Source organism: Micromys minutus, assembly GCF_963924665.1.
Source record: "Micromys minutus genome assembly, chromosome: 10".
In the NCBI taxonomy this organism is placed as follows: domain Eukaryota; kingdom Metazoa; phylum Chordata; class Mammalia; order Rodentia; family Muridae; genus Micromys; species Micromys minutus.
In genome coordinates this window covers 26,699,096-26,709,286 of record NC_137979.1, presented here as the reverse complement: position 1 = coordinate 26,709,286, position 10,191 = coordinate 26,699,096, and the positions used below count along the sequence as shown (strand labels likewise).

The window sequence follows — 10,191 nt, the reverse complement described above, 5'->3', positions numbered from 1 at the left end:
TCAGCAGTTCTGCTCCTGGCAGGTTGTTTCCAGTTTTAGCCACTGTCTCTTTCTCTCTTCACCTTCCCCACTTTCTTCCTCCTCTCCATCCTTCCTCTTCAGCCTCAACTTCATCAACTTCATCTTGTCCAAATTCTTCTTCCTCCCTGCTGGCTTCATCTTCATCATCTTCTTCTATGTCCACGTCTTCATCTTCCTCTTCATCCTCTCCTTCATCTTCTTCCTCTTTGTCAGCACCATCCACCTCTCTGAGTCAGGGGCTTCCTCTACATTATCTACTTCCACCTCTGAGTCGGGTGCTCCCTGGTCCTCTTGGTCATAGCCATCCAGATAGGACAGCTGGGGCAGGAGCCTGAAGACAGTTTCTCAATAATCACTCCGGTTAGTGACCTCACAGCCAAAAAGATCCAGGCTTTTCAGACAATCCAACCTTTTCAACGGCTCCAGGGTGCTGATATCTTTCAGGTTATTCCTACTTAGATTCAGGCGTGTGAGACTTGGAAGTTGTTCAGCTAGTCTGTCCAGACCTCTGAAGATTGTTTTCACTGAGCACAAGCTTTTTAAATGTAGGTAGCTTCGGGAGGTCTGAAACTGAAGACAAGCCAACATTTATTAAACCGAGGAACTCAAATTCGTCTGTTAGCCCCTCAATTTTTCCATCATTGCTTTGCGATTATCCAAGACAAGTTCTGGAACAACTGCCAGGGTCCGGTTCCTCAGCTCCAAGTGGATCCTTTTCTTCACGTCCATGTTCCCCTCGTCCCCCTCTCCAAACTTTCCGCAACGGGGGCGGAGGGGCGAGAGGCTGCCGAGTCTGCGCCGCGAGGGCCGTCGGAAGGAGGCGGCGTGGTCCCGGGCGGCGTGCGGGCTTGCGGACTAGCGGAGCCCTGGAGCCGAGTTATTCGAGTTATTCGCGGGAGCGGAGAGAATCCGTGTGGGAAAAGGGGGCTGGAGCCGGGCGCTGGCCTCACTACCGCCGCCCCCGGCCAAGGCCCGCCCTGCGCTTAAAAGCGGCGGAGGCTCGCCTCCCCTCCTAACGTTTTTAGATTGAATTTTATGTATGCATGTACACCATATGCATGTCTGGTGCCTGCAGAAGTCAGGGAAGGATGAATATTCCTTGGAACTAGAGTTAATGGATGGTTGTAAGCTGCTCTGTGGGTACTGGGAATCAAACCCAGGTCCTCTGAATGAGCAACAAGTGTTCTTAACCACTGTTAACCCTAGCCTTAACCCTAGCCTGAATTTTTGTTGTTTTTTGAAACAGGTCTCATTGTGTGGCCCTGTCTGGCCTAGAACTCCCTTTGTAGACCAGGCTGGCTTTGAACTCAGATTCCCCCCAGCCTCTGCTTCTCTGGTGCTGGGATTAAAGGCATGTACCACCACACCTGGCTCAACTTTAAGCCTCTGATCCTCCTGTGTCTGCCTCCCTAACGATGGAAATAGCAGAGCATGCTGGTAAAAAACCTTTAACCCAAGCATTTCAGAGGCAGAGGCAGGCAGGTGTCTCATGAGTTTGAGGCAGCCTGCTCTTATATAGAGGGACCCTGTCCTAAAACAATAAACACACTGCCCCCTAAGCCAACAGTAAACAAATCAAACCAGCCCCCTTCACACCCCTCCCCAAAAACCCCACAAATGCTGGGATTGCAGGATTGCAATGCCGTGTCCAGTTTATATAGGATGGGGATCTCATTCAAGGTCTCAGGTGCTGGGCAAGCGAGCGCTCTGCATCTCAAATAAACAATACGTTCATGGTAGGTTCACAGATTGGTTGGCTGCTTTTTGCAGTACTGGGGACTGAACCCAGAGCCTTGGACTCACTAGGCAAGCCGAAGTTCACTGAGCTGCATCCCCAGACCTCACTGAGGTACAGCTCACACCATACCATTCATTTTACAGTGTGTTTAGCACACAGACTGGCACATAGTTAGAAGCTAACTAGTATTAGATTGTTTCCGATACTCCAGAGGCCTTTGGTTTGGCTGGATATGGCAGCTCATGCATGTAACCCTAGTACCCAGGAAGTTGAGGCAGCAAGGTTGCCATGAGTTAACGGAAAACCTAGGCTACATACATGAATATGTAAGAGTTTTATCTCCAAAACAACTACTAAAAATGCAACTGCTGGGGTGTTCAGATGGCTAACTGGGTGCCTGCTGCCAAACAACATGAATTTGAGCCCCAGGACATACACGGCAGAAGAGCTGACTTCAGAGTTGTCCTTCCATTGCCATATGCATGTCATGGCATGCATGTCCCACACAGAGACACAAAATGTATCAAAAGTCGAAAGAATACATCTAGTCAGGCATGGCCACACAGGCCTTTAATCCCAGAACATGGGAGGCAGACACAGGCAGATCTCTGAGTTTGAGGCCAATCTGGGCTACATAGAAAATCCAGGGTACCTAGGCTGTGTAGTGAAATCCTTGCCAGATAGACAGACAGACAAACCAGCGCACACATGCAAATTTAAAAGAATGATGCTTACGGGAATATTCATGAAACTGGAAGTTAGGTGACCAAAACTGAGGAAAACAAATACAGTGTGTTCTCTCATGTGAGTCCCATTGTTTAATTTTAAAGTATGTGTATTTCTATGGAGGCAAGTGTGGGCAGATTATACAGTTTGGAAGGGAATCTACACAGAGGGAGAGAGGTTTTGAGAAAGGAAGGCTGTGGTATTTCGATGAGGAATGTCCCCCATCGTCTAACTGTTTGGAGAGATTTAGCTGAGGAAATATGGTGAACAAAAAAGAACAAGTAAAAGATAATAAAACAGTCAGTATTTCTTACAACTATGATTCCTTTTTAAAGCAGTAGCTATTCTAGCTCTGCTCACTACCATGTGGCTTATGAAAATAAATCTTTTTAAAGTGTGTGTGAGTACACTGTCGCTGTCTTCAGACACACCAGAAGAGGACATCAGATGGTGGTGAGCCACCATGTGGTTGCTGGGAATTGAACTCCAGACCTCTAGAATAGTCAGTGCTCTTAGCCTCTGAGTCATCTCTCCAGCCCACACCATTCATTTTAAACCAGTGTCTCACTACATAGCCCATGAACTCTGGCCCTGCTGCAGTTGCACTGAAAGAAAAACAAAAACAAACAAACAAAAACCCGGTACTAGATGGTATGCTTTGACTCCAGTGAAAGATACTCATGGGTAGTTTAAGTCAATCCTTTCGTTGTTTTTTTATAACACATTTGGGGCCCTGGCTCAGGTCAATTCTAGCAGTGCACCTTGGCATTAATATGGCCGTGCCCTTCAGTCTCACATAGATGGGATCACCAGAAAGTAGCATGTCCTGTTACTGAGCTGCTGCCTTTAGGACCTACAATACCAAAAGACCTAAGTCATAACAGAAGCGACACTGCATGTATGTTTGCCTGTGAGTCATGTGTCTAATGCCTGAGGAGGCCAGAAGAGTGTGCTGGGAGCTGAATCTAGGTCCTCTGCAAGAGAAGCAAGCGAAGTTAACCACTGAGCCACCTCTCCAACCCTGAATAAGATTTTGAATATATTCAGCAATTTCTGCTGGGAAAATCTTTTTGGAAGGTGTTTCTGTCCTCCCTCCCTTATCTAAGGCATTTTCTGATTGGGTTAACAAAAAGCAGAACAGTTGGTAGCCAGGCAGCGGTTGGGTTGACCGAAGAGAGGGAGAGACTTCCAGGGAGGGAGAGAGCAACTCTGGGAAGAACTCAGATGAGTGAGATTCTTCTGCCAGACATTGGGGGAAGGTACGGTGTGGAGACTGAAGGAAATGAGCCAGAGTGGCAGAGTGTAGATTAGTATAAACGGGTTAATTGGCGCCCTAGAGAAAAACTTGTTACAAATGGTGTCCACCCTGAGTGTATGTATATCCAAGCTTAGAGCCTGAGAAAAGTTCCAGGTGGAAGGCGGTAGAAACCCAAACTCAGGCTTTGGGCGAGCCAGGTATTTAAGCAGTGGAAGCGCCTGGGAAGGCGGGGAACAGATGTGGCTTCCCAGAGACCCAGTCTCACAGGCTGGTGCTCATAGTGCACAGAGGTGTGGCTCCTTTAAGACACACCATGCACCTCTGTGCAGCCAGTGAGCTGCCAAGCATGGGTAGGTAGCTTGGAAGCAGGGAAGAAGCACTTCTCAGACACGGGCAGAGCTTGTGGATGCTCCCTGTGCAGTCAGTGGAGGCTTGGCTCACAAGGTTAGAGGGTGGCTGCAGGTGTGCTTGAAAGCCAGGTCCAGACCAAGAAAACCTTTCAACAGGTACGGTATACTTGAAAACGTGCTTCGAGCAGAAGAAAGAAAAGAAACTGGGTATGGACAATCATAGAAAGTAAAAATAGAAAGTAAAGTCTCTAAAGGAAGAAGAAAGCAATAGAAATCTTTTGGAGAAACTGAAGGGGTCTGCAACCCCATAAGAACAATAATAACCAACCAGAGCTCCCAGGGACTAAACCACCATCCAAAGAGCACACATGGAGGGACCCATGGCGCCAGTCACATATTTAGCAGAGGATGGCCTTGTTGGGCATCAGTGGGAGGAGAGGCCCTTGGGTTTTGTCAAGGCTCAAAGCCCCAGTGTAGGGGAACGTCAGGGCGGGGAGGCGGGAGGAAGTGGGCAGGTGGGTGGGGGAGCACCCTAACAGAAGGAGGAGGATGGGATAGGGGGCTTCTGGAAAGGAAACCTGGAAAGGGGGTAACATTTGAAATGTAAATAAAAATATTTTGAAAGGTGTATAGATGCTAAAGAAGCTGAATATACAGTCTGAGAATTGCTGAGTTTGAAAATAAAAAGCAAAGACTACAAAGGAAGAGAAAGAAACAAGTAAATTGTTCTATAAATGTGTATAAGGTCTTCAAAGACAGGAGAGCAAAAGGGAAATAAAGATATTTTGTAAATGTAAATAAAAGCAAAATCTCTGAAGGTAGAAGTTAGAGAGATTAAAAAGAGAATATTTTCTGTGTTAAAAATATGGAAAACACAGGCTGGAGAGATGGCTCAGTGGTTAAGAGCACTGACTGTTTTTCCAGAGGTCCTGAGTTCAATTCCCAGCAACCACATGGTGGCTCACAACTATCTGTAGTGGGATCTGATGCCCTCTTCTGGTGTGTCTGATGGGAGCAACAGTGTACTCACATACATAAAGAAATAAACTTTTTTAAAAATGAAAAACACGATGACAGAAGGCACTTGGATTATTTTGTTTTTATTGTAAGCATACGCATAATTGTGTTCAGTAATGGTCACAGTTTTTTATAACCTTTCTAAGAAAAATCAGGATAAGGCAGACTTAGATAATGAAAGAACTGAAGAATAGATTACTAGATTAAAGGCCATAGAACAAAAATGATAGGATTCTTTAAATCAGAAAAATTGTCAGATTAATCTAAAGCCTATGGCGCCACCTTGTGATAAGATTGCAGAATAGCAACCCATAGAGATACAGTATTCTGATTTAAGAGTTTAATGTTTAGAGCAATGTCATCCAATATCTTATTTGTTTCATTTTGTACAGTTTGAATTTTTAAAGTATGTATATGTGTTAATACACCATACAACTAACTCATTTTCAGGATTTCAAGAGGCTCTTGCCTTAAGCTGTGTCTTAGTCAGTGTTTCTATTCCTGCACAAACATCATGACCAAGAAGGAAGTTGGGGAAGAAAGGGTTTATTCAGCTTACACTTCCATATCGCTGTTCATCACCAAAGGAAGTCAGGACTGGAATTCAAGCAGGTCAGGAAGCAGAAGCTGATGCAGAGGTCATGGGGGGATGTTACTTACTGGCCTGCTTCCCTTGGCTTGCTCAGCTTGCTTTCTTAAAGAACCCAGGACCACCAGCCCAGAGATGGCACCACCCACAATGGGCTGGGCCCTCCCCACTTGATCATTAGTTGAGAAAATGCCTTACAGCTGGGTCTCATGAAGGCATTTCCCCAACTGAGGATCTTTTCTCTGTGATTAACTCCAGCTTGTGTTAACACAAAACCAGTCAGTACAAGCTGTAAAATGGATGATTCTGAGATTGCACATTTATTAGAGTTCGTGGCTATCTTGGAGAGATGCCTTTGCAGACTGAAGCTGATGGTGCCCTGGCATGTGTATCTATTAGAGTACAACAATTTTTTTTAGACATTATGGCATAGAACATGTTACAGATATATCTTATGAAGCAACTGTAAAAAGATCTAGTTACAACTTGAAGGAGCTGCTCATGGAACAGGAGGGTGATACAAGATCTCCCAGAGATAGATTAAATAATCCTTATTGACTTCAAAAATTTTAAATGTCAGTGAGACAGGTAGCAAAGCCATTGAAAAAGCACTGGATTTCAGAAAGCACTGCTGAGTTAAACCAGTCTCTATGTGATAATCTGACTGGAAGTCAGGAAATGGATGAATTAAGGGAGAGCTTATGCCTTTGTTTTAACAGAAAATGAAAAGCTGTGGATCCCCACAAAATGAATAAAGATCAGATTAGACTGTGGGAAAACCTCCAGAAAATCTTGAGTGTAAACAGGAAGAAACCCAAAAGAACAAAACAAGGGACGTGGATGCTGATCCCTCTGCATGGGGACAACCCTGAAAATGGCTGAGACATAGCCAATAAATCTTCTCGGCTACAGAGTCCTCAGGACTTACCATTACATGCCATCCTTCCATATGGCATGGATGGAGATTCATATTAAAGTGTGGCTATGCAGTACAAACAGACTTACAAAGATTGATGTCTTCTACCTGCTCAAAGAGCAGAGAAACATCGTTAGCTGATTTGTGCACACAGAACATTGCATCCACGTGTTAATGCAGAAATGTATATTATCTGTAAAACTTTGTGCTTTCAGAGCAAAAGAACCAGACACCAATGAAGTCAAGTAGCCCAGGTGATCCAGGTTCGCATACAGCCTCAAAAGCTGTTTCCTCGAAAATCTACAGCCAGGGAAACTTCAAAATGGCTAGCTAAAATGGCCCAGCATCACACTGTACCAGCACATCTCCATCACACAGAGACCGGACAGCAAATGATACCGCTAACTTTCCTAGGACCTGGGCATTATCCCAATTTTCATAGGGTCCCAAAAGATGCCACTGTCCCCAAACAGCAGTAAGTAGGCTTAAGAGAATGATGTTCTCATTCCCAAGAGGTGGGGTGGGTAGTTTTGGATTGTTGGTTGGGTGGTGGATGTCCATGTCGTTGTTTAGGGAAATTGGTCATAGTTGTTAATGGTCTTGTTAAGGAGGAAACAAAGTAACGGAGATCTCTTTCAGGGATCTCTTTCTCTCCTTTTCTTTCTTCTACCCTTCCTCCTCTCCTACCCATGGGGGAGAGGGGATGAAAAGAAAATGAGGGTGGGTATAGGAATGATGTGATGAAAGGGTACATTATTGAATGTACTTTTAGACTTAAAAAGCAACCACTAGTGTCAAGTAGTTCACATTGCTGTGAATTTTTGTATGATAGAAATTTAAGATTATTTTTGCTACAACATTGTATATGTTTCAACTCTCGTTTAAGGTATTGTGCCTATATGACTATCTGAAAATATAAAGCTCTAGTCCTTTTGAACGCTGCTATTATGAACTGTTTAGGATATTAAGAAATGCAAGATAATAGTCAAACTCATGTTAGGTACTAGTTTAGTTTATTACAAAAATAAGCTTTTATTAGGCCTATTATAGATGTTTTCAAAGTAAAATAGTAAATAGCTAGAAACAAGCAACATTTGCCTATTCAGATATAATTTAGATGGTCTTCAAACACTTCAGATATGTACAGAAAATGGCATTTAAGATGTTTTAATAACATAAGGCTTTTCACAACAATGACACATCAGCTTCTAGCAGCACCCCCAAACTACTTAAAAGGTGGGCATCGAAGAGCCTCCATTTGGAATTTTCTTCAAGCATGACAAAATTAGTCAGCAAACACCTGACTGCCTTGACTGCTTTCAGCACGCTGTCCAAACTGTGGACAAGCAGAACATGGAGGTCAACTGCAGAACTCTGCCAAGACAAGGTGGGCTAGTCGTTCAGCATTCGCGCTTCACAGAGAAGTCTGTCAGTTATTCTGAGCTTGCAGGTCAAAGATGGATGCTCCAGCACTGGAGAGACCGTGGGTGACTGTCCTGGCAGCAGTAGTCTGTCAGGTCTAGTTTTGGAAGTTGCTCACTCTGCCCCTCTTTCCTCAGGTCTCTGAGGGGACTGGATACTAGACAGTTAGCATCTCACATTAAGCTTACTATTTATGTATGTGAGCACACTGTAGCTGTCCTCAGACTCACCAGAAGAGGGCATCAGATCCCATTACAGATGGTTGTGAGCCACCATGTGGTTGCTGGGAATTGAACCGAGGACCTCTGGAAGAGCAGTCAGTGCTTTTAACCTCTGGTCCAGCTCTCCAGCCCCAGTTATTTAGGATTTAAGAAAATGTTTTAAGGTCTAAAAAGATGTTTTTAGGTTGACAAATACAAGTTAAGATAGAACAAGATTTAGGTTCAGAACTTTGGACTCACTAGATACAGCAATGAAATGTAGTATTTTCTCCAAGTTGCCAAATACACATGGACTTGATACTGCAAATGTAACTCTCACCTGATAATTTCGTGTAATTGTTCTTATTGTATGTAATTTATTAATGTTGGAGAAAGACCCTTTTATAGGACTAAAAGGGGGAGATGTTAGGAGAATCTTTTTGTAAGATGTTTCTGTCCTTCTTTACCTAAGACATTTTCTGATTGGTTTAACAAAGAGCTGAATGGCTAATAGCTAGGCAGGAAGGGATAGGTGGAACTTCCAGGGAGAGAGAGGAACTCTGGGAAGGAGTCAGATGCAGGGTGATTTAACAGCAAGAGGAAGGAAAGGGTGCTAGGACTAAGGAGAGGTAACAAGCCATGCAGCAGAACGGAGACCAGTATGAATGAGTCACGATATAAATTTCTATATGGTATTTCAGAGCAAAGCATGCTGGATGTAACTCTGATGCTTTGAGGAATGCTTCTTAAATTCGGGTAAAGCTAAAGACTCACTGTATGTGTAATACAGTAGGGAGTGACAGGATTACCTTCCCTTCTGTGAAAAATGCATTCAAAAGGCTGGGAGAGCACCGCCCCCTTAAGAACAAACTTGAACATTTTGTGTAACTACAAAGAGCCATGTAAGTAGCTGTGGCTGAACCTAATTTTTGAGCTTCCAGAAGAGCAAGGATGCTAGGAAAGCAGCTGAGGTGCCCTTTGGCCCATACTCTAGCTCACCTGTGGTGGCTTGAATAAGAATGATCCCATAGACTCATTTATTTAAAAGCTTGGCCCATCAGGTGTGACCTTATTGGAAGAAGTATGCCACCATGGAGGTGGGCTTTGAGGTCTCAAGATTCTCAAGGTAGCTGAAGTGGGATAGCCGGTCTCCTGCAGCCTTAAGATGTAGGATTCTCAGCTCCTTCTCCAGCCCTATGTCTGTTCGCATGCAACAACACTAATAATAAACTAAACCTCTTAAACTGTAAGGCAGCCCCAATAAAATGTTTTCCAAGAGCTGTTGTTGTGGTGGTGTCTCTTCACGGTAATCAAAACCCTAAGACTCCATATGAGGAAAACATTCAGCGCCTGTATGGTCTTGTGGTGTTGGGGGATGAAGACAAACGATCATTATTAGTGTTGGGCATCTACTTTTCCTTTGAGGGTGCACTAGCTGGGTTCTGTAAGAAAGCAGGCCGAGTAAGCCAGAGGAAGCAAGCCAGTAAGTGACATCCCTCCATGGCCTCTGCATCAGCTCCTGCTTGAGTTCCAGTCCTGACTTCTTCTGGTAATGAACAGCGATATGGAAGTGTAAGCTGAATAAACCCTGTCCTCCACAACTTGATTCTTGGTCATGATATTTTGTGCAGGAATAGAAACCCTAAGACAGAGGGCCACTGCCAGTCATCAGCAACAGGACTCCTGGGAGCCGAGCACTATGGTAGGCTATGGAAATGTAAGAAACTGAAATATTACTCGTATTGTTATAGTTGAGTTAAACAATCACAAAAAATGGTGTGTAAGCATCATAGGATGTTGGTGGCGTACCCCTTTAATCCCAGGGCTTGGGAGGAAGCAGGTGGACTGAGTTCAGGGCCAGTCTGGTCTACAAAGCAAGTCCCAGACAGCCAAAGCTACACAGAGGAACCCTGTCTTGTAGGGCTCCGGGGAGCACCACTTGAATGGAGCATCA

At 44.4% G+C, this 10,191-nt stretch overlaps 1 pseudogene across 1 annotated transcript; it reads right to left on the bottom strand.

The window, feature by feature from the left end:
- Positions 1-750, bottom strand: LOC308425178 (acidic leucine-rich nuclear phosphoprotein 32 family member B-like; annotated as a pseudogene). Its single transcript has one exon. The product of its transcript is annotated as an acidic leucine-rich nuclear phosphoprotein 32 family member B-like (transcript).
- Positions 751-10,191: the final 9,441 nt, after the last annotated feature.